The sequence below is a fragment of the Python bivittatus genome, unplaced genomic scaffold (genome assembly GCF_059951505.1).
Source record: "Python bivittatus isolate LINGU-HERP-01145 unplaced genomic scaffold, Pbiv_v1 ctg000330_np1212, whole genome shotgun sequence".
In the NCBI taxonomy this organism is placed as follows: domain Eukaryota; kingdom Metazoa; phylum Chordata; class Lepidosauria; order Squamata; family Pythonidae; genus Python; species Python bivittatus.
In genome coordinates, this window is record NW_028277058.1 from 13,383,469 (window position 1) to 13,409,089 (window position 25,621).

Below are 25,621 nucleotides of genomic sequence, written 5' to 3' on the forward strand. Positions count from 1 at the left end.
CTCTCCTCTCCTCTCCTCTCCTCTCCTCTCCTCTCCTCTCCTCTCCTTTCCTTTCCTTTCCTTTCCTTTCCTTTCCTTTCCTTTCCTTTCCTTTCCTTTCCTTTCTTACACTTTCTTTTCTGTTGTGCCTTTCAACTTTAAGTGGAGTAGTGAAACAATTCCCAGTGGATAGTTTTGGCACTTGTTCATATGTAAGTTGCATGCTGTGAATCTCTAATTCATGTAGCAAACCATTGCCAGAATGCTAGATACAGTGCTATGCAAACAGTCATTTCTTTCCTAATGCAGGTGGCCATATTTCCAGGGAATTTGGTCTACAGCTGAATTCAAAATGAATAATTCAATTTGTTTTCACTGTAAAATGTTCTGTAGATTATAATATATTTTCTTGCCCAGCAGTTATGCACATGACAAGAAGCTTCCTAGAAAACACTCTTGGGAGAATGCAAGTAGGTGTTTTTTGTTTTTTGTTTAAAGATTTTCTCCCTGTTAAGAATGCTTATTTTATTCAACTATTGCAGTATTTAGAGATTTTTAAGCAGAAGGGGATATTTGTAAGTGGTTTCTTTTTAGTTTAACATGATTCTATCATCTGCAGATATGTTATCCAGAACTACAGTGGTACCTCGGTTCACAAACTTAATTCGTTCTGCGACTCTGGTCGCGACCCAAATTGGTCGCGACCCGAATCAAATTTTCCCATAAGGTTCAATGTAAATATGGTTAATCTGTTCTGACCCCTACGAATTTGGTCGCCAACTGATTTTGGTTGCGACCCGAATCAAATTTTCCCATAAGGTTCAATGTAATTACGGTTAATCCGTTCTGAACCATATGTATTTTTTTTTTTAAACTACAAAAATATGACACAAAGTACAGTACGAAGAGAGAGAATGCTAACCTTGCTCGACGCGACTTCTGGCGTGGAGGACAGGAAGGGGGGTGGAGAGGCGGTTATTGCTTGGAGGGAGAGTCCCCCTCCCTACAAGAACCCACGACCACGTGTCACAGCAGGGAAAATGGCCGCGGATCCTGTTTGTCACCCGATCCGGCGTTCGTGAACGGAAGCAAAATTTTGCGAATGGTGCTGTTCGTGACCCAAATTGGTCGTGAACAGAAGCACTCGTGACCCCAGGTACCACTGTATTGCCCAGCTTGAGATAAAACTGCAAAGAAATTAGTTTTTCAAGTTAAGTTTGAACATACCAGTAGACCTTTGAGTAGAATTTAGATTATATCTTTTTGTTAAATCACAACTCTTGCTAATCTTGTAAGACTTGTAGAATGTACGCTTTCTATATAAACACGTTTTTGTTTGTTTTTGTTTTTCGGATAATACTTTTTCTTTCACCTTAATAGCACTTGGTAAGCAATATGCAACTGGGTGAGACCTTGGCCCCGTTTTGTTTCTTGGGGATCCCAAATGTTCATCAAGGGAAATTTAGGAAGCACTTCTGTACTTTAAACATGGCATGAGAGGTCATCTGAAGTTGCCATTGCATCATTGCCTCCATATACAGCCAATACTTATGATCCTGAAGGTATTAAAAATGTTCTCCAGGAATCAATTTTATTCACACCATTGTGATCACATAGATTACTGTGAACTTGTATAGCCTTCATGTTCAGTTCATTAAATTTCCAAAAATTAAGTATTTCAAAGCAGTAATATTTTAATGACTTTTAGCATAACTGAAGAACCAAAAAAAAAAAAAAGTGGTTCTCTAATTCTGATGTATTGAAACAAAATCAAGCTTGTGTTTCTTGGTACAGGTGACATGACATGATGGGTTCGTCTTTATTGTTGTCATGTGATTATACTGATTGTAGTTTTTATTCAATTTAAAATCTGCATACTCTATATTCCATTAACTAGTTTATATTACAAAAGTAAGAGATTGTGTGGCCATGCGGGATACACAGCAGTCATTTATAGCAGTAAGACCTCTTATTATACGTCTGAGTATGAGCTGCATGAAGCACTAGAGAAATATATAACTTAATCTAAGTGGTCTGTGTGACTCTAACTGAAGAGGAGGCCCAACTTATTGCAGACTGTCTTAAGCTTTGTTCTCCAAAATAAAGAAAGCTATTTATAAATCAGTTCCTTATTTTCCATAGCCAGCCATCAACAGTTGTATTGCATGGCATATCAGCTGTCTTTAGAGAAGGTTGCCCTACTTTTAAAAGTTATGAGTTTAAGATTTCTGTCAAATTATTTACCATATGTTTCTCTTGGTTGATTTGAAGTAGTCAGTACTGATTGTGAAGGCAAAGCCATTATAAGCAAACTTTAATTGGACTACCAGGTCAAAAATCAGAGTAGTTGAATATGATCCATGGTTAAATGCACCCAGTGATTAATTATATAACTAAATATTCATTATATTTTAATAACTAAATCAAGAAGTGAAACTTGATAAGACGTTTTTTAAAAAATAAAACAGAACAATGATACCTAGTAGGCTTCCATTAAATAAAACTGTTCATTTTAGCATTTCCTAAAGGCAAGCTATCTGATCCTGGAGGAAAGAGGATCTCCATGATCTGAAAAACCTGCCTGAAAGTGCAGTTAGGCAGAGGAATGACATCATAGTTACTGTCAAGTATATTACTTAGGAATGCTGAATGCTTTGGACTGTGTGTTTGAATCCTGATCTGGCCAGTAAGGATAAGAACACACCTACATTTGAGTGGATAGGAAACCTGTTGAGTTCCAGTTTTTTAGCGTGAGAAAATGAGATATTTAACACTGTAAATGTTCAGATAAACGAATGAATGGCTATGAATCTCTTTCTGAGTTACATTAAATATCCCTAAGGACTATATTATTAAATAGATTTTTTTTATAGAGGAAATTTTCCCGCATTGGCAAAAGAAAACTGGCACATCAAGAAAATAGTTGGGCTGCAGTCATTCTCCCCAGCATCATCTATTTTTGTATTTTCCTCCCTCCCTCCCTCCCTCCCTTCCTCCCTCCCTCCCTCCCTCTGGACTCCTAAGTATAGTCTGAATTACCTAGCCTAGATTCAACTTTACCACCATATTATTACATTGGATTAGTAGTAAAGAAATATAGGTTGAAGTGTGGAATATATGAGACATTGTAATTGATCTCTTCCTTGTTACTAAAATGCTTTACCAAAAACATCAGTTCATTTAAATGAAATCTTTTGAGTTCAAGGCACAGACTTTTTGTTTATCTGGACAATTTCAGCATTTTTAATATTCTCTTTTTAATATTAAATCCTCTATTATTTCAGTCTTTGCAACATTTAAATCAGTCTAATTTTTATTCTATGATATTATGATAGTCCCTTTTATGGATTCAAAGACTTTACTGTTTAGTCTAATAATATTTTATTGTATTGTATCACTTCGTTACTATTTTATATTCTGTAGCTTAACTTAAGTCATTAATCGCTACACACACAGACAGACAACTGAGGCTTCAGCAAAGTGGATACTTAGATGTGGTTGAAGTGGCACTATTTCTCTTATTCAGGACAAAGACTTCTTTTTGAGCACATGATAACTTGGGTAGGGCTGAAAACTTACTAAAGCTTTGGAAAATTAACTTAGTTGCTTCTAATATAGCATGGCTAAAGTTTGATGTGACTGCATATAACTCTGGAATCTACTTTAAATGAATAGATTGAATCAGATTGAATCTATTTACTATAATCAGTATTCAAATGAATCAGATTGAAACTAGAAGATAAGCATATATAATATCCTCCTTCTTACAAATATATTAGCTGTAAGCAGTAATAGTACCTTTGGATTTTCTTATTTGGTAAACCTAAGAAAAAGCAGCATTGGTCTTTTATTGGTTTCATTATATCTGAAGATATTTTAATGGGAAAACCAACTATTTGTCCTACATTGCAATAGAATGTTAACCCACTATTGTAAGACTTAAGCAATTTACTATAATTTTTCTTCTGATATGGTTTGAAAGCTTCTATATTGACCACTATATTTTTTTAAAAAAATAGTGGTACTGAATAAACAAGTTTTAAATCTCCATCTATTTGTCTTTCCACATAAAGAACGTATCATCAGTCTATGTTATACCAATTGTTATTCTCATGTTTTTTTCCATTTGCAGGTCGATTTCTGAAAGTGGATTGAATTTCTATGTCTGCTTTTCAATCACAGAATGTTCCATTAAACTGGGAATGTGTTTCTTAAGGTGTCAGACATTATCCTTTAGTTCTGCTTTTTAAATGGAATATATTTATAGCCAACTTGCCTCATCTTAGTAAGGCCTGAAGTTAGTTACGCATGAGCTCATATGTACCAGCTGTGTCAAAAAGTTGGAGTAACCACTCTAGAAGGGACAACAGATGTTTATAAATACACATGAATGGAAAGGTAGTATGGAGAAAACACATGAAATTATAATTTTCCTCAGTTATTAGATCCAATGATTAAGTTGGATCCCTATATTGTATGAAAAGTAAGTAAATAAATAAATAAATCTTTGCTGGATGGAATAAAAAGCAGGACCTCTTCCTTTCCTTTCCTTCCCAGTATTTTCTGTGACTACAGTAGCTAGGGTATCTGGTTTCAGTGAGAAGCTCAACAAAAATCAATTTGCAATGGGCTGCACCATCCTATTTTTTCCTATCAACTGAGTATGATTACCAGCAACACATGTTTCCATTAGTTTCTTTTAAGGGTGTACTTATAAAAGATTCCATAGTGTTTTGAGGTAGTTGCATTTTCTTTTTTTAAAAAAAGCATAGACTGGTGCCTCTCCAAAATATAAGCACATGTACCTGATGATTTCAGATGCTTTGATGCTATTGCAAAATCCACTAGTCGGGAATCGTGGGGTTAGGGTGCAGGCAAACAGTAATTTTTTAAAGAATATATTAGTTGATTTTAAACAAGAATATTGCTCTAAAGATTGAGTCACCCATAACATTTGGAACATGCACAGTGTCACTATCACTATGGAGATAATTAGAAAAAGAAAAAAAAACTGCTTTTTGAGAAGCTCTAAGGCAAACCTTTAAAATGTTAGAATCATATAGCATAGACTTAAAGTTACTCAAACTATCCTGGATTACACTATTGATTACATACAGTTTAGTCATATAGGTCTCAGATATCAAAATTTGTACTGTTATGTCCATACAACTCATTCTGACCCTGTGTTCATGCAAGCAATGCATTTAATACATCACCCAAAATGCGGTATGATTTATTTCATGACTGCAGTGAAACACATTTGCATGAGCTGAAAACACAAGGATGCAGCTTTCTTTGAAAAAGGTGCCTAAGAAGGTAGATTTAATGCAACTATTTTTTGTCACTGCATAACCAATCAGATGTGCAAAGGGAAAAAGGAAATCTGCAGCTTTGGGGAATGGCATGCTTGCCAACAACAAGAGCTTGCCCGTTGCTACCTTGCTTTGTGCAATCTAAAAAGGAAACATCGCCTTAAACTCATTCAGTATTTGAGAACAAAAAATTAGTAGGGTTTGGTCAGAGCTCCTTTCTTCCCATCTTTTAGAAAGGGTAACTGACTTCCTGGCCAAGATATGGTTGTTAGCCCCCGCCCACTTTCTTCTGACTTCTTTATGAGAAAGTGACCAGTTGCAGGAAGAGAACTTGTTTTCTCTCTCCTGTCCCCCTCCCTGCTTGCACTGAGTACTGCAGAGCCAATATTAACTTTCAGAGAAAGAGCTGCTGGGGGAGGGAGGGGCAGCAGGCTTCCTCCAGTATTTTTTGTGGGCAGGAAAGGAGCCATTTGAGGAGATGTGTGATTCCTCCGCTTATCCAAAAAAACAAAAAAAACAACTACAGAAGAACTATTTTGGAGGGCACATTGTCACCTTCTATTCATACTAGAAGCTGATACGAACAGGAGACTTTTTGATTCAGATCCACTGTTTTACTTGAATGATATCTTTATATTAAGGTATGTTAACAAGGTTTAACTTGCCTTGGCTATATTACATCCTCTGTTTGTGCCTGGACTTCTTCACACATCAAACGCATACACACATCAAAGCTAGCTGGTCAAGCTTGCCTGTTTCATCCATTTAGTTCTTTTAAATTTAAGCACACAGTTTTATTGATTCCAAATAATACTGCTGGTGAAAACTGGACAGAATTAATGCAAATCAAGACCCCCTCCCCCCTCCTGCTTTCAAGCAAACATCTCTGAGCTTTTCCGTAACAGAAATAATACCAATAATAATCAAAGGATATACAGTCTTCTGAGCCCAGTTGTTCCTAACAGAAAATTTCTGTAATGGCTTACAGTGTGATCCTTTCAGTTACCAGACGAGATGAAGGTTGTCTTTTTTTACCTTGCATTTGTCAGTTCCAGCTGCATTACTAATGGGGGCATTGCCTTTCTGACTACCAGGTGTGTGTGTGTGTGTGTATGTGTGCGCATGCATGTGTGTGTTGTGGGTGGGTGGGGGAGGAGGGGAGTCATTTGCCACAATTCTTAAAGTATAATCTGAGAGACATTCAGTAAGTGTTTGTGATAATCTTATTCAGCCTTCATTCTTGGTTGTTAGGTTCCAGTATGACATGCAGTGGCATTTGCTGTAATCCAGTCATTGGAAAGGGGTTAAAAAGCTGTCCAGTGCTGCATGTAATTGGTTTCCAAACACAGAGAAAGTGGGCTGTTTCATTTTTCATTGAGATTACTGGGAGTCATATTATTCAAGCAATTTGATGTGTGTTTCAGCTTTCAGAAGTCTTGAAAAAAAATAGATTAATGAGGATTTGATGGAGCAGACAGGGGTCCTTTGTATGTCTCACCAAAAGAGTAAAAGCTGGAGGGGGGGTATGGGAAATTGCTCAGAATGAAAACTAGAAACAGAAAAGAAACATTTCACTAGCAAATAGCACAAGAACACAACTTAGGATAAATAAGATACTTACCCTACAAGAGTAAATTTAGTCCTGGAACACTCATGCATATTTGATCCCTTAGTTCAGGTAGCCACATATTGATGTTAAAGCTAGGAAGCTGAGTCGATGCCTGCACAGATAATGAATATTAGTGCTGTCTCTATATATCCTGTAACAGGAGAGAATCTCTGTGCAGCCGGCTGATTTCCCGTACTTTTTTCCAGAGCTCTGTGCTGCCTGTCGGAAGCTCACAATCCAGTGAAGGAGGGGGAAGAGAGAAAGAAACAGCAAGATAGAGACAGAGAGAAAGAGATGCTTCTAGCTTTTCTTCTTCTTTCTCTTCGTTTCCATGGTGGTTAGTGGTGCATCGTTCACCCGATCAGTTGTCACACTGACATGGTGCTGCTTGCTCAGTGGTCATTAATAACTGAACACCCTCCACTCCCCAGAGAGGAGCCAATAGCTTTAGAATGCCAAGATATAGGACTTGCTGCTGCTTTAGCTGGTTGGCTGAGGCAACCTGTCTGTTAGATGACATTGCTGTTTAGGGTACAAATAAACGGAGCTATCCTTTCTCTGCTTCCAGGCATTCTTTCCAGTGCACAGAATGAAAAGGACATGATTTTGTATCTCTGGGAAGCACTGAATTACATCTAACGTGTTGGGTGTATGGGGAAAGGGCTTATGCTGAAAAGGAGGCACATTTCTGCTCTGGTTATATCAACTCAATAGTTAGAAAATCTGTGTTTGTGTGTGTATGTTTGTGTAATCTATATCTATTAGCCTAATGTGTTTTGGAACTCCCCTCTGTTTGCTCTCCCTTATGTTTTGCAACATTCATTGATTGACAGAAAATGCATATTCACACATTCCTGAATATAAATATGGAGTCAGAAAACGAAGCAGACATCAGTGAAATTTATAAACAAACATACACCAGAAAGAAAGAGAAAGAAAAGAAGACAAAGCAATTCACATGCTTGTACAGATTATGGAATGGATACAGTATTAAATATATATTTATATTTGGACGAATATAAAGCAGTGGTCTGAATCATCTGTTTTTTCTTTTATGTTTCTTTTTCCTAAAGAAATAACGCTGTCTGAAAATTTACAGGATTATGGATGAGTTTGAAAACATATCCTTATCAAAAAGAAAGCAGATATATTTATTCCAAAACACTGATTAAAATTTTCTATAAAAGTGCTGCTTACAGAGAATGAGAGAAATTGAAACAGGTAAAGGTTTGATAATCAACAGGTAGAATTTGATAAAAATATTGGATTTACTATACATATTCACTAATATAACCCTTCTTTTGAGACGCCACCCTCTAGTGGAAAAAAATAAAACTGAGATTTCATTTCTTTTGGTTTGACAGCTATAGTATACCCTTATTATACAGATAGTATCTAGTGATTCTGAAACATGGATGGACAGTATAAGAAGCCATTGCTGTGCATGCAACTATTCATTAAAAGATTTCTCTGTCTTCTGTGTATGAGTGTCTGTATTAACTTTAATATGTATTAACCCTTTATATTCTGAGTTCATTGGGAAATTTTTAGATAGGATACCTACAAAAAAATGCTAAACTGAACAGATTGCAAACTACTGTTACTATGTTTTCAGTTTTATCGTAAGAGTTAAATAGTATGCTAAAAGTACAACAGTATGAGCCTACCAAGTGTGTGATTCCCTAGAATTGAATAGCTGCTCCTTTGGAGCTTAGAGACAGAGTTCTAATCTTGAAAGGAGGGATTTGGTGCTGGATCGTCTTCCGTTCTTCCATGGAATCCTATCTTCAGAAAATTCCCCATCCTTCCATTGTGCCCCTGAACCAAGGAGAAATGTTAGATTGGGCATGTTGGTATAAATAATGTTTCTCCTGGTGCTTTCAAGGCATACATAATATTTTTAAAAGGCTTGGAAGAAGATGGAAAAAGGCAACTGTCTCCAGTCTCATTTCCCTCCTGCCATTATATAGGTGACAGCAATTCTAGAGTACTTCAGTACTCTGAATAGGCAATGAGATTGCTTTATAAAGAAATGTGATAAGCTTTGGTATTACCATTTTGGAGGAGGAGGAGGAGGAGGATGGAAGAAACTTGTGTTCTTTGTCTCATTCATTTCAATGATTTGGTTATAATTTCAATTACATTTACTTTGGTTAGCTTTCCGCCTTCTAAGGAAGGGGGGTAATAAAATTCCTTTCAAGATCAGAAGGAGGCCATTCAAACTCAAATAATTTGTTATCAGATTCCTGCATCCATGTGTCGTCATCTGCCTTTGAGATGACTTTTTTCTAAAGTTGCAAATAGCCAAACTTGGAAAGATCCAAATGGTATTGTGAATGAACCTAAGGATTCTTGGTATTCTAAGGTTCTGCCCCCTATCTCTGTCATACCATCATAAAGTAAATTTAGGGCAGTAAAATTACTTTTCACTCATTACTTACAACTGAGGAAATGATTTCTCTCATATCAAAACAGACAGCAGCGGAAAGAGACAGTGACTGATGCACCTTCTTTATTCTGTCCTACTTGTTTGTTGCTGGCTGTGTTGTTGGTGAGTTCCAAATAACTATAGATAATTTCTTTTGTTTGGTGGTTTGGTCCTATATAATCAAACTAATTCAAATGTCCTTGCATTTATTAGAACTATTATGCTGTAAAGTACTGGTTTGATTTACATGTGGCACAATTTTAAGCAATATTTTAATTTTCTTTCTGATTATTTTCAAGGATGCTTTGAGGATATTCCAGAATGCTTGCAAGGCAAAAACATCCTTTTAACAAGATAATTATAATGATTAAGTTTCATTAGAAGTTCTTTTCCTGCTGATTCCTCCATGATGATTTGTAAAATTAAAATAGAAGGATATTCCACTGAGTTATATTTATATATACGTAGTTCTGTAGATCTGATTTTGTTTCAGATATAACTGTTGAATATTTATTTGTTCATTACATTTATATCTTACCCTTTATTCCGGAACTCAGGTGGTATGCATAACTCCTCCTTTCTATTTCTCCCCACAACAGCAACCTGTGAGGTAGGTTGAGCTGAGAGAGTGACTGGCCCAAAGTTATACAGTGAGCTTCCATGGCTGAGAGTGGATTTGAATCCGGGTCTTCCCAGTGCTGGCCCAACATGTCAATCGTTATACTACATTAGTTCTTAATATAGTAATCTGGATATTGAGAATCTGGGTGTCAGGGCATGGTGTAAAACAGTGTCTATCTCTCTTTCTCTCTTCCCAGTCATCACTACTGAGCAAATACAAGATGATTAGGACAAAACTTTCTGCACATAGCAACACCCAGGGAACCTTCCCAGTGTATTGTTCAGTCACAAAGTTCAACTCCTGTGCCTCTTCTTTTTTAAGTTAATGGGCATCTAGCTACTCTGTCCTTCCATTGAAGCTCTCTGCCATCTGTTATTGGTTTACAGAGTGGCTCTCCTGCATGAATTAGGCTCTTGGTTCATCAACTTCAACTGCACATATGTGTTCATACCCAGACCTCTTTTTTCTTCGCATGAAATTCAGGTGAAAATGCTAAATCAAAGACTGGGATATTGAGGGAAAGGCTAGAAAGTGGGGACAGCCCCAGTCTGAAATCCTGTCCCATCATCTGAGCCTCCTCAACTAAGCCTATCATTCTTTGTTCTACATCACTAGGCTAAATTCATTAAATAAATAAAATGGTTCTTTTTATCTAGTGGAAGTCAAAAGAACTGCTCAAATACATCTTCAAACTCACAGGGTTCCCTTTCTTGCTGTACTACACGGGAAGCCACTGTTGAGATCTGGAAGATTTTCAGATTTTCGAAACAGTGTGCAGTGTATGCAAATGTATCTCTGAAGTGCTCATGGTGCTGCCCATTTGATATTATTTTATAGTATTTTCAAGGCCTGTGCTAATCTAAGCAAGAAGAAAAGGAGATACAAAGAAAGCCCCTTGCTCAAAGATTGTTTAAAGTGGCAGCAGCACAAATAAACATCAGTTCAAATGCATGAATATATGCAAAATACATATATGTAGACTGTATTATTAGGGATGATGGCAATGAAGTAAAATGTAATGATTCCAAGAAATATTCTGGTGAAACAGAACACCTTCCTTCTTCCTTCCTTCCTTCCTTCCTTCCTTCCTTCCTTCCTTCCTTCCTTCCTTCCTTCCTTCCTTCCTTCCTTCCTTCCTTCCTTCCTCCCTCCCTCCCTCCCTCCCTCCCTCCCTCCCTCCCTCCCTCCCTCTGTAAACATGCAGAGGAAGACTTCTTTATATTGGAAACAAAACACAAATCCATGCTCCTTTCAGCATCTTTAGAGCTGAGCTGCAGTTCTCCTAAGGATGCTTCATTTGAGAATAGGATATCGCATTTCTTTCTTGCATTTCTTTCTTACATCTCTTTCATTTTACACACTTGCTTATCCCGGAAGTCTCTAATTGCATTAAAATATTCACATATGGAACCTCTTATATAACTTGTACAACTGCTGTCATAGTTAAGTTGCTAGAACCAGAAAGTCATTGAGATCCTCATATATAGGAATGTGCTTTCCCATTTTCGGGTTCACTTTCTATTTGTTAATCGTGCCTGTTGCACTTACATCCAGACTCCTCCTCCTTGCCCAGATTTTAGATTCTCTTTTCACTGCATAGTTTTGTCTTTCTACTTTTGCCTTTGCCAACTTCAACTCCCAGAATTCCTCAGCCAGCATATTGAGAAAGTCTACTATAGTCTTTCATTTACTTCTCATTTCATCTTAGCATTAACAAATAGAATATAATCTAATTCAAATGCAATTAGAAGTTATCATATTATTATCTTTGAGCTAGGTTCACTTTTAATTAAAAACTTAAACTCTGATTTAAATAATGTTATTTAAAATTTACAAATCTGCTGTTTTGGTCCTTTTTTAAAAAAAAAATTGATTTCAAATCAAACCCTGTGAGTTTATCATAGTATAGATACTAATGGAGAAAGAAACATTAAAACTCTAAATGTTATATAATCAGAATTGTCCATTTTAATTTTCCTGAAATTCTTAGTGTATTGTGAAGTTAGAATATAATTTATATAAATGAAAGCACAAAAAGGTACTAAGAAATCTTACAGGCATCAACTAACAATGCTTCTGGTTTAAAGAGATTAAGATGAACTGAGGTGATAATCCTGCCAATGGAAAAAACATGTAACTTATGTTAAAATACACCTGTGAGAAAACTCTGTAAGGGAAGGTTAGAAAGTCATCTTATAAATCTAGGTTTAGTTATCTGTTGTTAAATTTGCAGGTGTGGAGAAAGCAGCATTGCTGGAGGTAGGCTGTGCCACAAGAGTAGCTGTGCACAAACTTTCCTTGTGAAGCAGACGCCATGACATGGTAGCTTCCATACGGTCCTCATCCAACATTCATCTTGGTATTTCTTTTATGTGGTCAAAATAAAACACTGGGAGAAAAAAATTGTTGTCTTCATTTGGTTTAGCACTGTGTGATTCTGTACAGAGATCACATTTTCTCAGCAAAATTATGGTAAACTAGAATTTACTACAAAATCTTCCTGGAACCACTTCCAGTCTCAACCAAGAATCCTGTCTTATTTTTCCAAACGTGCACATTGTCAAATAATTTGAAACTACTTCTGGACTGGTTGCCAGGAGCTCCTTCTAGAATGTGTTACATATCCTGCTCACAGAACTTCTACCAGAGCCATAGACAATCCAGATACATTTTGTTGCCTTGTTCTCATATCACAGCCTTTCTACATTTTCTGTTGTTTCTGCAGATAATAATAATGATAACAATAATAATTTATTAAACTTGTATGCCGCCCAACTCTCAACAACTCTAGGTGGATACCGACTATGTTTTGATCATGGCATCTAAAGCATTCTGCTCTGTGTCACATGGTTGTGAAATTTACCCAAGTTTGAAGGAGGTGTTCTAAATACATATAACATCTGTAGTTTAAGAAACATGAATCAAAACTCCCTTGTTTATTTGAAAAAACAGGTGCTTTTAGGGTGTGGATCAATTTCTGAATCCCAATTACTTCTCTACAATCACGGATTTTCCTTTGAAAAAGTTTGGGTGGCATATGTGTTAGGAAAATTGTAGACTGTAGACATGTAGGTAGGTTTTTTGGCTCACTAACTTGGTGAAAATAAAGAATGGTTATAGGAGTAATGGCAAATTATAGGAGTAATAGGCATAGTTGTCTATTAATGCAAAAATAATAAAAAATAGAAGCTTCGTTGTATAAATAAATGTCTTTGGCAAGCTTTTGCATTTGATTAAGATATCCAGTTGAGCTTATATTAGGGTTTTCCCCCCCCAATAATCTGCAGAGTTCCCATTCAAACAAAGCTGAAAACAGAGACAATTAATGACAGCCAGCAGCTAGGATAAATGCTGCTGGAAGAATGAAAATGCTAAAATTCACCTAACTTAAAAAGCAGAAAATAAAACACAAAGCCCAGAAAGGACTACAGAGGTTGTTTTTTTAAAAAAGGAATTGTTTTGAATGTTGTTGTAAGAGAAAAAGAGCAGTCTATGTTACTTTAGCATAAGAAAAATATATATAATTGAACTGTAAGGCTCCCCGTCTGGATATTTTATTATAACTTATACCTTGTATATGTTTACAGAAATTTTCAGATCAATATACTGGATCTCTACTTATGAACAGAAGCAGTTTTGGGGGCAGTCATAAAAAAGAAAAAAGTGTCACTGAGGATCAAGTTGTAAATAGATGTTTGCAAAACAGATTGGCAGTGTTTTCTATTATAATCCCATTTTTTCCCTTTTGCTGCTTTCAGGAAATAGCTGCTGATTATTCTTATCTGTATCTGTTGTGTTCACACAACACAATGTTTAGTTTGCTAGGTTTTTGCTAAGAGGAAAATAAGCCAAGCCAATAAAAACAGCTAAGGTTTCTCTGTACTACTCAGTTCATGCTGGTCCAATTACACTGTCTTATTATATGATTCAATAAAAGGAAATATATTGTTTAATAATCATAAGCTTTATTATTATTTAATCAAAGGAAATATAAAAACTAGTAATGTTGTAAGCAACTGGCCCTGATTTAAAATCACCCATTTAAAGTGCTAGTGTGGAATGTTACTATTTTTATGTGGCTTAGTGTGTGTGTTGTGAATTTCCTGCTTGGTAAATATATTTCAAGGGTTTAAATCTCTGACAATAATACTTCATTTAATGTTAAACAGTTTTCCATTTGCTTTATAGCCAGCTATTCAAGTGCAAAGACTACTAAATTCATTTGCTATTACCCAGTGCTAAAATCTTAATGGTAAAATAGGAAGCTTCAAGGAAAAATGGTTAGAATTAGGAAAGCTGTACTAGAATGAAATAAAAATGCCCCAAAATGTTTTTTTTTTTAAGTAACCATTTCCCTTAAGAGATTTCAAATGTGAAATAAAATTGGAGGTGCCAAATACAAGGGCTGCGAAATGCTTGGTATAAGTACTGAAATGCACCATTTTTGCATTTGTTTACACTAACAGACTGAAGGAAAACCTTCTGGAGAAAACAAATCTTTGGAAAGCAGTTAGCTGGAAAATGAAAAATTAAATCTGTTCTTCCTGCTTACAACAGTGTTGCAGAATGGGTTTGGCCAAAGGGTGAGCTGCTTTGTGTTGGGCATGCTCTAATATCCAGGATTCTCCTCCCAGATCTTGGAGTGGCTGCCTCACAATTTCATAGAACTATGGCCAATGAGGAAATTTTTTCTTTGGAAACCCTTTGCAGGATTATTAAGCAAACAAACATTTAAGTTTATGGGGGACAGGGGAGCAATGTCAAGACATTTTCATTTGGGCTAGGATCTAACTCCTAGTCATTGGTTTAGTGGCTTCCTAACAACTTTTAAACTAGCTAGTAAATTAACTTTCTCAGGGAAAAAATGAAAGTTGGCTTCCACCTACTACTGATCTACTCAGCAACCATCTTACATTCCGGCCAATGTACATGTGGCAAAATAAGTAGCATATTTTGTACAGTACTGTACTATAGTTGGTGGAGTCATCATGAAACTTCTTCCTCCTTGACATACCTCACTGCCCTTTGGGTATACAGTATAGTTGTGATCAGCCTACAACTGTGCCCTCATTCTTTCCTTTCTCAGGTGTCTGAACTTATCACATTGCAGGAAGTGCAATGTGGAAGAGAAAGTCCAGCTGGCACAGTGTTGTTCCACTTTCTCCACACATGCATGATAGCTTTTTAAAAAAGAAGTAAAGTTTTGTACTGTTTTAAAGCAGATATGGGGTAATTGATGTGCTGCAAAATCAAAACCCATTTAAAAAGGAGTTAGGAAGGGCTTAGCACATCTTTTAAACACACACACACACTCAACACCCCTGTAAATCCATTCCGCTTACATTAATTTTCCTGTCTGTGGTTGACCCTCTTTCCATCCAAAAAGTATGGTTACCAAAAGATTTGCTGTTTCTGATGGGTTCATACTGTGAAATGTGTCTTCCAGTTTTCTTTCCTAGTAAAGAGGCTTCGGTATTCCGTTTTCATTTTCACATTGCCTTAAAAGTTAATTTGTTTATTGAATGTTTTAGGCTTATGTTATTATAAGATGCTGTTGAGGGCTCTGCTGTTTTGTTTCTGTTCCAGATTTCTCCATTACGGTGCAACTTCCACCCTAAGCTGCCCACTCTCTTTAAACCGCAAAAAACTCCATATGAGTTCATCCAGAATGGCTTCCATTGGGATTTAATTGAAACAGAAAAAATCAAGCAGGTTGCAGACCCCTGGAGAGGTTATAGCATAATAAAAGAATGACTATGCATGCATTTTTTGGCTCCCTTCCCCAATTAGGATATTTGGGTTTGAATTCCTTGCTTACTGCACTTAAGAGCCTTGGTTATTTTTATTTAGCATAATACTTACCAGTCAGTGCATTTTCCCATTTTTCTATTTCTGTTTCCCACCTACAATTTAATTGTAAAACCTGAAACCCCCAAAGAAAGCTAATGCTTTTCTTTGTGCAGTCTTCAGAAAGTACTAAATGGAAAACAAACTGTGTGCTTCTTTGACTTTCTAGGCATTTAATTTCCTAAAATAGAGCTGCAGGCCTCTAAAGCTGGCAACAAGTGGAACATCAGTACATGCTTATTATAGTCTTCTGGCTGTGGTTTAGTAATTTCTCTTATACAGACTGAGTCTTTTTGCTGGTTCTGTTAAGCTGTGCTTGGGAAAAGAACACTGAGAGTTCTATTCAAGATAGTTATGTAAAAGCATATCTGCAAATTTTCCCAGATTGTCCCAGTGTGGAATCACTGGAAAACTCTCTGTAGGGTTTTGTTTTGTTTTTTTACTTATCCCTCAAGCATAAAAGACATGTCAGCAGCAGGAAGAATTAATTGACTAGCACAGAAGCAGGCAGCTTTGTGGGCTTCTCATACCTTTTCCAAGTTCCTGGTAATGCGAGCAAGCACATCCCAACTTGGACTCCTCATCATCTACATGTAAAAAACCTCTCATCAGAGCTGTCAAATCACATGACTTCTGGGTACACAATTTTCTGTGTGCAGAGTGGCTAGGATATATCACAAGAAACTATTGGCGATAAGACACCAGAATGCTTTGCAGATCTGATGTTTGAGCAGAACCTCCAAGCGTGCCTGATAGTCACTGAAGTCAAGAAGATACTATATACTTATAATGTATCTGGATGGTTTCAGAGGGTGCTTGGGGTTTTCCCCAACAATGTGCTGGGAAGTTCTGGCTCATGTATGGTGAACCTGTGGATTGAAGAGGCAGACAGAGCCTTTGTTGTAATTTCTCCAGGGAAGCCTCTCTGCATTCACCAACTTCAGCCATCATCTTGGTTTACCAAGGAGCTGAGGGAAACGAAGCAACTGAAAAGAAGCAAATTAAAACCGTGTTATTATAGTGGGCTACTCTGTCTTGATGCCCCCTTGTATATTTAATTCTAATTTGTTTGGACTTTATAATGTGGATTTAACTGTGTATACTGATTGCCTTCTTTGCTGTCTGGCTGTAATTGATTGGAGTGTCTTCTCTGGATCTTCTCTCTCTCTCTCTCTCTCTCTCTCTCTCTCTCTCTCTCAGACACTTGGTTGAGTAGAAATTAAGCTCTAATACTCAAGTCAAGAACTCTACTTAAAAAAAAAATGTCAGGGCATATTTAAGCCTGCTGTAGAATGAAATGCCAGATTGTTGCAAAACATTGCATTAAATAGTGCATTCATAGATTCTTGAGCAATTTGATTTTAACCAATCTTTTTAAATAGTTCCTGTTCCTAGAAGAGACCTGATAGAATGAAGTAATGAGGGAACACAATGCTGCAGTATAGAAATTACTGGAAATAGAAGTTAAAAAATACAACCTTGTTGTTTTCTTGCAACAAATATGTTGAGCTGTTTATTACAATAGTATTTAGTGCTTTGAAATTTATATTGATAACAAGGGAGCAACAGGAATAAGATTTTGATTTGTATCCCTCCTTTCTATGCAGCTTCTACAATGACTGTATATTTAATTTCTGGCCCAAAGCCATAACAACTGTGACCTCAGCTTCAATGTCCAATGCCAGAAAAGTGTAACAGAAACATGGAAAATTAAATATAAATCTAGCTCTATTCAGGTTGAAATCTACTGAGATTTCTTGCATTGTGAAATCATAGTATTCTGGTGTCTGATTCAATTCACTGAATCAGCCAGAGTACATCCCAATTTACATATCTATAGCTATACAGTGGGATGTGGATCTCACATTTGGGATAACCTTTTCACATGTTTGTACCAACTAATATTAAATACTTGGAATTACTTTTAGGGGTCAAGTTTATTAGGTAGTTATTTACTAATTGTCAAGGTTTGCACAGGTAGGTAAGATCAAGGAAGCCAGACTAGATTTTAATGCTAGTCTTGGGGTAAATCCAGAATGTTAGACACTAAGAGGAATTTGCAGCCCTTATTTCTAGTGAGTTTATTAACATAAAGTCTCTGAATTTGAAATGCTTCTTCCAGGTTTCTTGCAACTGCTGCCAATAGATTTGTCTACTGCTGCTTGATTGCTTATTTCTGTTCTCCCTTGCATTCGTCCCCCAACCTCCCATAATTTTGGAAATTCAGTACATTAATTGGTGAATTGTATTGCAATCCCTATATGACAGTTCTCGGTTACTGTCAATAATTAGATGCTGTATTTACTCAAAAAGAGGATTAGGCAGAAAACATCTTCCTCCTTTATCAATTTCTCTATGAATCTAAAATAACCCTTCATTTAAAAAAACAAACAAACCCCCCAAATTATTTGGCAAAATTATTGAATATCCTATAGCTATCTTTATATATCTCCTTTATGCTTAGATACCGCTTGATGACAGTTGAATGAGATATTACAAATTAAAATAGCAGATTGGGCTCATGGTTCTAAAAAGCTGACCCCATAGAGGGCACCTGTCATTTTGAATTGTTATCTTCCAGAAGCAAGTAGTCAGGATCCAACTTTTCATTTAAACTGATATAAAAATAGATCAGGCCAAAGTCCATTTTAGTCCAGTATTTTTTTTCCCTCACAGCAGCCAATCTGATATCTCTGAAATGCAGACATAGCCTTCTCCCCGTAATCCTCTGAAAGTTGCAATTGAAGGCATACTGTCCCATCCTGGAGAACACATTGAGTCTTCAAAACTAAGAGACAATGATAGAGCAGTCCTTTATCCAACCTAGTGGTCATCACCATATCTTATGGTAATGGAATTATATTCACTGAAGAAGTAGTATTTTCTTTAATCTGTTCCAAATGTCCCAATCAGCTTCGATTGCTAATATCTGGTCTTAATAATTTGAGAGATTTAGAAAACCATCTCCATTTCCACTTCCTTCATGCACTGCATGATTTTATATCCCTTAGTTTACCCCCCACCCCAGTCACCTTTTTCCAGGTTAAAGAGACCCAATTATTCTCTCTCTTCCTTGTAATAGAGGTGTTTGAGTCCCTTGATTATTTGGTTGCCCTCTTCTGCATTTTTTTCTGGTTCTGTTATGTTCTTTTTCAAACATTTGTGTCAGAATCACAAACAATATTCCAGATGTGGATGTACTGTACTATGGATTTTTATAAGGTTATGACAATGTTGGTGTTTTTATTTTTGACCCTTTTCCTAATAATACAGTGGGCCTTGTTTTTTTTTTTCATTCCTGCCACGCCTAAGTCAATACTTGTCCACTATGACCCCAATAACTTTTTCATGAATCTCATAAGTGAATATATGAAGTTAGGAAACTTACATTTACATTTTACACTTAATAAAATTGAATCCCATTACTTTGGCTAAGCATTCAACCAGTTTAAAGAGATTCTTCTTGAGTTCTTCATGATCAATCTTAGTTTTTGCCATCCTGAATAGTTCATAATGTCCTTTAACTTGGCCAGCTCATTGCTTACCCATAAGTCAACAAGTTGAAAAGCACTGAGCCCTAATACAGGATTCCATTCCTTATTTATTGAAAAATGTCATTTTATTCTTACTGTTTTTCTTCATTTCAGTAATCAGTTCATATCTGATGACTACTAAGTTTACTTCAATGAGGAATTTTTTCTATGTTGATAGGATCACTTTGATTCATGTACCTTTGATGTCTCAAAAAAAAAAACTCTCAAAGATTGGTGAAGTAGATTTTACCTTTATAGAATCCATGCTTTTTCTTTCAGTAAGGCTTGGTTCCATTTTATGCTTGATTATTTGTTCATTTGGTTACCATTTCTACCAATTTGTCCTCAACTGACATTCAGCTGCCAGACTACAACTTTTTGAGTCCCTTCCAGCATATTGGTATTGAGTCTGATTTGAGGGATAGATTACATATTTATGCTAGAAGATGAGCAATTTCACATCTGAGTTCTTAGGAAATCAGAGGTAGATGTCATCAGGACTGAGTGATTTGTTACCAGGTAGTCTGTCAAGATGTCCTTGAATATCTTATGTTGTAACTTCATTCTATCTCAGGCTCACGGATCAAACCTTACCTTTTGCAGTAAGATGAAAATAATTTATTCAAAATCTTCATATTTACCCAAATTTCTTTTTACTCCATTCTAAGTGTCTAGATGCTCCTCTGGCTGATTTTCTGATTCAAATGTATTTCTTACTATTTCCTATTACTTTATGATTTTTTCCCCTTTATTGTGTGCAGAATCGTTATGCACAGTTCTGTTTTAGTGTCTTTATCTCTCCTATACAGGACAACCACCTGAACTACACTGTGATTAGAATGGGATATTAAAGAAGCCTAGCTAGCCAGGCATGGTCACTGAACTCTAATACAACTCCATTTATTAGTAACATTCCTATTCATACTCACAATCACTCATATAGCAGAAGAAACCATCTTTCAGGGTATGATTGATTTCTTCTGAGTTCAGACCTTTAGTGATGCATCAACAGCCTCAAAAGTCTTTCTTTTGCTGTTTAACTTTCTCTTGGGGCTTGTCCAGATGTTCTTTATATTCCAGACTTCTGTAACTTGAGGAAATGCTTTCCTCAAGACAACAAGCCATTCTTTTAGATACTGACAAATAAATTTTGTGTCATTTGTTCACTCAAACTCATTTTATGTATCGTTAAGATCCACATGAAGTTCTGATAACATCCAATGGCAAATACGTGTATTAAAAAATCAGATATTCCAAAGGGGATCACATACTTTTTCATAGAACTGAAGTTTTTTCTGGGGTTTCTTTAGCTTTTGAGGCCATTAATCTCAATGGAATTAGCCTGACTCAAGTTTTATTTATGAACTCACTTGGTGACATTAAGTAAGTTACTAGCTGCCATCTCTTTCTACTTCAATGGTGCTTAAATTTTGTGAACCCTTTTTAATTTTTAATATTTCTGCATAAATATGACCTAAAACGTGATCTGTTCTCCACACAAATCTTAAAACTAGATGAAGAAACCCAATTAAATATATGAGTCAAAAACATTATACTTGTTCATTGAGGAAAATGATCGAAAGCTACATATTTATGTGTGGCAAAAGTATGTGAATCTTTGCTTTCAGTAACTGGTGTGCCCCTCTTGGGCAGCAATGGCTGCAACTAAACATTTTGGATAACTGTAGATCAGTCCTGCACACTAGCTTGGATTTTACCCCATTTCTTCTTACAGAACAGCTTCAACTCAGGGTTAGTCGGCTCTTATATTTATTTAGAAATATTGAAAATACAAAAAGTTCACATATCTTTAAGTGTTAAAACTCCATATGTAACATTAATACAGTATGTGCACTGTTTTCTACCCTGCTTTTAGAGATGCCCGTATGATAACTTGGAAAATTCCAAATTACAGTACATTTGCAACTTCAGTGAGACCTGACACATTTTGTAGTCAGATGCTTAATTATGTTTCTTTTCCAGGTTAGTCTCTTTCACTCCTAGCATTCATGTCCCTTTGACTTGACCTTTAACTTGGAGTCTTCAGCTTGACTTTTTTCAGGGTTTCTTTAATTCTTTATTCTTTTCAACAGCAGGTTTTTTTTTTTTTTTTGCATATCTCTTTCTCAATAGATCCTCAACCATCTATTGCCTAGATAACAGATTCCTCCCCCCTCCACTGCATCCGTTTAAGCATTCCATTTCCATCTACAATAATACTTCTGATGTATTTTTCTAAACCTATTGAAGTAACTTACGAACACTCAATATTATGTTTAAAAATTCCAAACAATAAAGAAGTGGTAAACAAAAAATCATATCAAAGTCCTTGTATTCCATCTGTCCTGCTTCTATCTGCCTAGCTGAGAAGAGTCAGACAGGAAGATAGTATTTGTTAGTTAGCAAGCTGCAGTTCAATTTAGGGCCAAGCAGATGGCCAAGGTTCAAAGTGTTATAGGTGAGGGAAAAGAGAAGCACCAAGAAAGAAGCCATAAATTGTTATCAGAATATAGTAGATCTTTTGTAGAAATGCCAAACCATAATTTGAAGCTATATTAATCACTGGAGTCATAGAGATATTAACAAGCCATTCTGAAGTCAACCATTGTATTACAGCAACCCAAGTTGACTTGAATTTGAGAGTCACAAACCATAGTATTTCAAGAGTGTCTTGACAGGAGCACAGGTGAAATGTCAACCAGTTGATGAACAGTTATTTCCCAAAAAGTTAAAAAAAAAAAGTTAAATGGCTATTTAAATAATATTCAAACTCTACCTCCTTCTAAAATAGTTCATGAAACTGATTGGTGTTTCTTGATTTCAGCTTTGTTCCATTCTTCTCATCTACATCTGTGTTTTAAGAATTGAGATATGAACAAATTATCAAGATGATAATTATACTGTTTGTGCTGGAATCTATTAATTCATTGATACATCAACTTCTGCTAGTTGAGAGCGTGATAGATCTCTTACAAGAGACCAACAGTCCACCAGGTTCATATTCATAACCAAGACACCCATTATTGTACCTAAACAAATGCTACAAGGATAATACTAGAGTGATTTTATGGGTAAGTGAGACAAGCCATATGTCATCTCCTCTCTCCCCCTCTTTGGAAGGAAAGATGCAAGTTGCTTCATTGCCTCCTCTACTTGGCCTGTGTGCCTTCTCCTTAATGGTCACAAGAGCCACCAATATGGCATATTCCATCAGCCAGCCTGTCCTTAGATTTCCCAGTGCCTTGCCTACCTGCCCTTCTTCCACTCAGCATAATGGATGCCAGTTTTTGTGGCAAAAGAGAGGAGGGGCTGAGCCTTCCGTAGTGTGCAAGTGTAGCACTAGAGACAGGACCTCCTTGATATGAAGTGCAAGTTCCTCGAACTTTCAGTATTTCACCCATCATCATTAGCATTGTAGGCCTGCCCCATTGCCAAGGAAAGCCCCTGACCCTTGGGTTTTTCCCCAGCTTAATCCCTCTGAAACGCTTCTGCCCTGATCAGCTGTGTTTCATTTTGCATCCAGAAAAAAACAGCCATGTTTTATTCTGTATCCAGGCCACACAAATATGCTTCACTTCTGGCACAAACCATCCCAAATCAGCTGTTCTGGCCTGCATGAACTTATATATCAGTATTGGGCAGCTACCGTATCTGAATATTCAAAGAAGAAAAGCGTAAAATCAAAACAGCATACGTGATTCTCATAATTGAATGGTATGTGATTTATAAAATACAGTTTAGCACTATGGTATTACAAGTGCCAGATTTTCTAATCTTGCTTTATTTTGCAATATTTCATACCAAAATGTTGTTCTGAAATGCCATTTTCATTTTCTTTTCCTCAATTTCCATATCACAGGAAACTGGGCAAACTGATGATATAATATGTAACGTTTGGGATATTGACTTGTACTGATTCATCAAGCCTTTGATGGTTTCTCAAAAAATTGCTACAGTTTTGCTGCTGGCTAATCAAGTGCAACTAAAACATAATGGTCTCCCACATAGTGATTTGCATTTTGCAAGCCATGAGAATGCCACCATTAATGTAATGGAAATTGCTTGTCTGTAGCTAAACATGGAGAAAACAATATATGCCAGATGTTTCAAAGAAACTCAACACTATTAAAAGTTACCTATACAAATAGCAACACTGAAAATCTGTGGTATGTATGAGAGAGAATGTGGCTTAGAGCAAAGTGTCCTTTTATTTGTTCTCTCTGCTATTTTTGTTCCATGTTATAATACATTTCCATATCCATTATCTTCATTTTCTATGTGTATCTTCCTCTTTTTTAATTCAGTTAACTTTATTCTTCCAGTTCTTCATCCTCATACCTTTCAGGCCTCTCCACAATCCTTTATTGTCTCATCTTTTTCTTTCTTTGTTTTGATCTTTCCAATTTTCCTCTCAACATTTGGCCTTCCTTATGTTAATAAACTTTAACTAAACCACCACTGCCATCGATGAAAGATGCTGAAGGTATTTTCAGACTGGCAAATTCTAGAGCATCACAGGTTCCCCGCTATTATGTTAATGAGATCATCTTGATTGACAGTTTGCAGAACTGGCAAGTCAGAGGTTACAGCTCCAGAATCCAGATAATAGAGGAATGGCATAGACTTTGCTTAATCAGTGGTGATTTTATTTATTTATATTTATTTATACATCGATTTATTGTCCACCCATCTCCCACCAATGGGGAACTCTGGGCGGCTCACAAAGTACATATACAGTGGTACCTCGGTTTACGAACTTAATTTGTTCCGCGACTCTGGTCGCGACCCAAATTGGTCACGACCCGAATCAAATTTTGCCATAAGGTTCAATGTAAATACGGTTAATCCGTTCTGACCCCTACGAATTTGGTCGCCAACCGATTTTGGTTGCGACCCGAATCAATTTTTCCCATAAGGTTCAATGTAATTATGGTTAATCCATTCTGAACCATATGTATATTTTTTTTTAAACCACAAAAATATGACACACAGTACAGTACGAAGAGAGAGAACGCTAACCTTGCTCAAGGCGACTTCTGGCGTGGAGGACAGGAAGGCGGGTGGGGAGGCGGTTATTGTGTGGAGGGAGAGTCCCCCTCCCTACAGGAAGCCACGACCACGTGTCACGGCAGGGAAAATGGCTGCGGATCCTGTTTATCACCCAATCCAGCGTTCGCGAACGGAAGCAAAATTTTGCGAACGGTGCTGTTCGTGACCCGAATTGGTCATGAACAGAAGCGTTCGTGACCCAAGGTACCACTGTATAATCCTAACAGTGAGAAACAGTGAGAAATCTTACAATTATACAATTAGTGCTATTATGCTATGTGACCAGCAGGGGCCGCTAGGTGGTCATCCGGGCTTTTTTCCTCCTCCGTAGATCTTTCTCGCCGCTCGCATCGATCGTCGCTTGTGCCGGCTGCGTTCAGAGTTCGGCCAGCACGGGTATTTTGCTCCCCCGCTCAGCCCCGCCGGTTCCTCCCATCTAAACGGGAGTCCTCATTTATCTACTCGCAGATGGAATAGCTTTCAAACTGCTGGGTGGGCAAGGAGCTAGTACAAGGGACAGGAGCTCACCCCGTCCCACGGAGCCGGGCCCGAACCGCTGGAGTGCCAACCATTTCTGACTGGCAAACTCCAGCGTCATTAAGCCCTTGTGCCACTGCATCCCGATACTTTTATATCATCTTCCTTTCTAAAATCACCCGATGATACTTTTATATCATCTTCCTTTCTAAAAAAGCCACCAGTTGCCAGTGGTTCACAACAATAAAACCATTTAAAAATAACAACAACCCCATAGTTCATGGATTTTTCTCAAATGGGCATGTGTCATCATCTTATCTCTCCTCAGTTCTAGTTCTGAAGGTTCGAGTCTTCACCTTGGCCAGGTTGGATGCATTACCCTTTGCAGTCCTATAGAGGCAGTATAAAAAACATTCTCTTCAGCGTTTATGCCCATGAGGAGATGACTCTGTGGAATCCCTAAGCCACCTGCTCCCTTGTTGCTCTCTTTACAGGGAATCTTGGAAGACATACTTCTATCCCATTTTAAAGAACTATCCTAATAAAGAGCGCAGTGTTACCTGTCACTTCTTCTATCCAACCAGAACCCTGATGTATCTTTTCAGATTACCTGATTTTGTGCCATCATTTTGCCATCTGTCCTACCTACAATTGAAAAATAGTACCAATTTTGGTGATTGCCACTGTTATCTGTATTAGTGTTACTATATTAATTTATTTTTATGTAATTTATTGTATTTAGGTCTGCGTTTTAGTTTTATTAAT

General features: G+C 36.9%; 2 protein-coding genes and 1 long non-coding RNA gene across 5 annotated transcripts in view; 2 read left to right on the forward strand and 1 right to left on the reverse strand.

Moving 5' to 3' along the window:
- Positions 1–873, forward strand: part of LOC148215898 (uncharacterized) — an 82,717-nt gene extending 81,844 nt beyond the window's left edge. Inside the window, exon 3 of the long non-coding RNA XR_015796381.1 lies at positions 400–873. This is a non-coding gene — a long non-coding RNA (uncharacterized LOC148215898). The remainder of the gene's footprint in view (positions 1–399) is intronic.
- LRRN3 (leucine rich repeat neuronal 3) overlaps positions 1–7,306 on the reverse strand; it is a 40,072-nt gene extending 32,766 nt beyond the window's left edge. The window contains exon 1 of the mRNA XM_088141723.1: positions 6,913–7,306. The gene's annotated coding sequence lies outside the window, so the exon portion shown is untranslated. The remainder of the gene's footprint in view (positions 1–6,912) is intronic.
- Positions 1–25,621, forward strand: part of IMMP2L (inner mitochondrial membrane peptidase subunit 2) — a 443,311-nt gene that overhangs the window by 203,339 nt on the left and 214,351 nt on the right. The gene's annotated exons all lie outside the window — the stretch shown is intronic.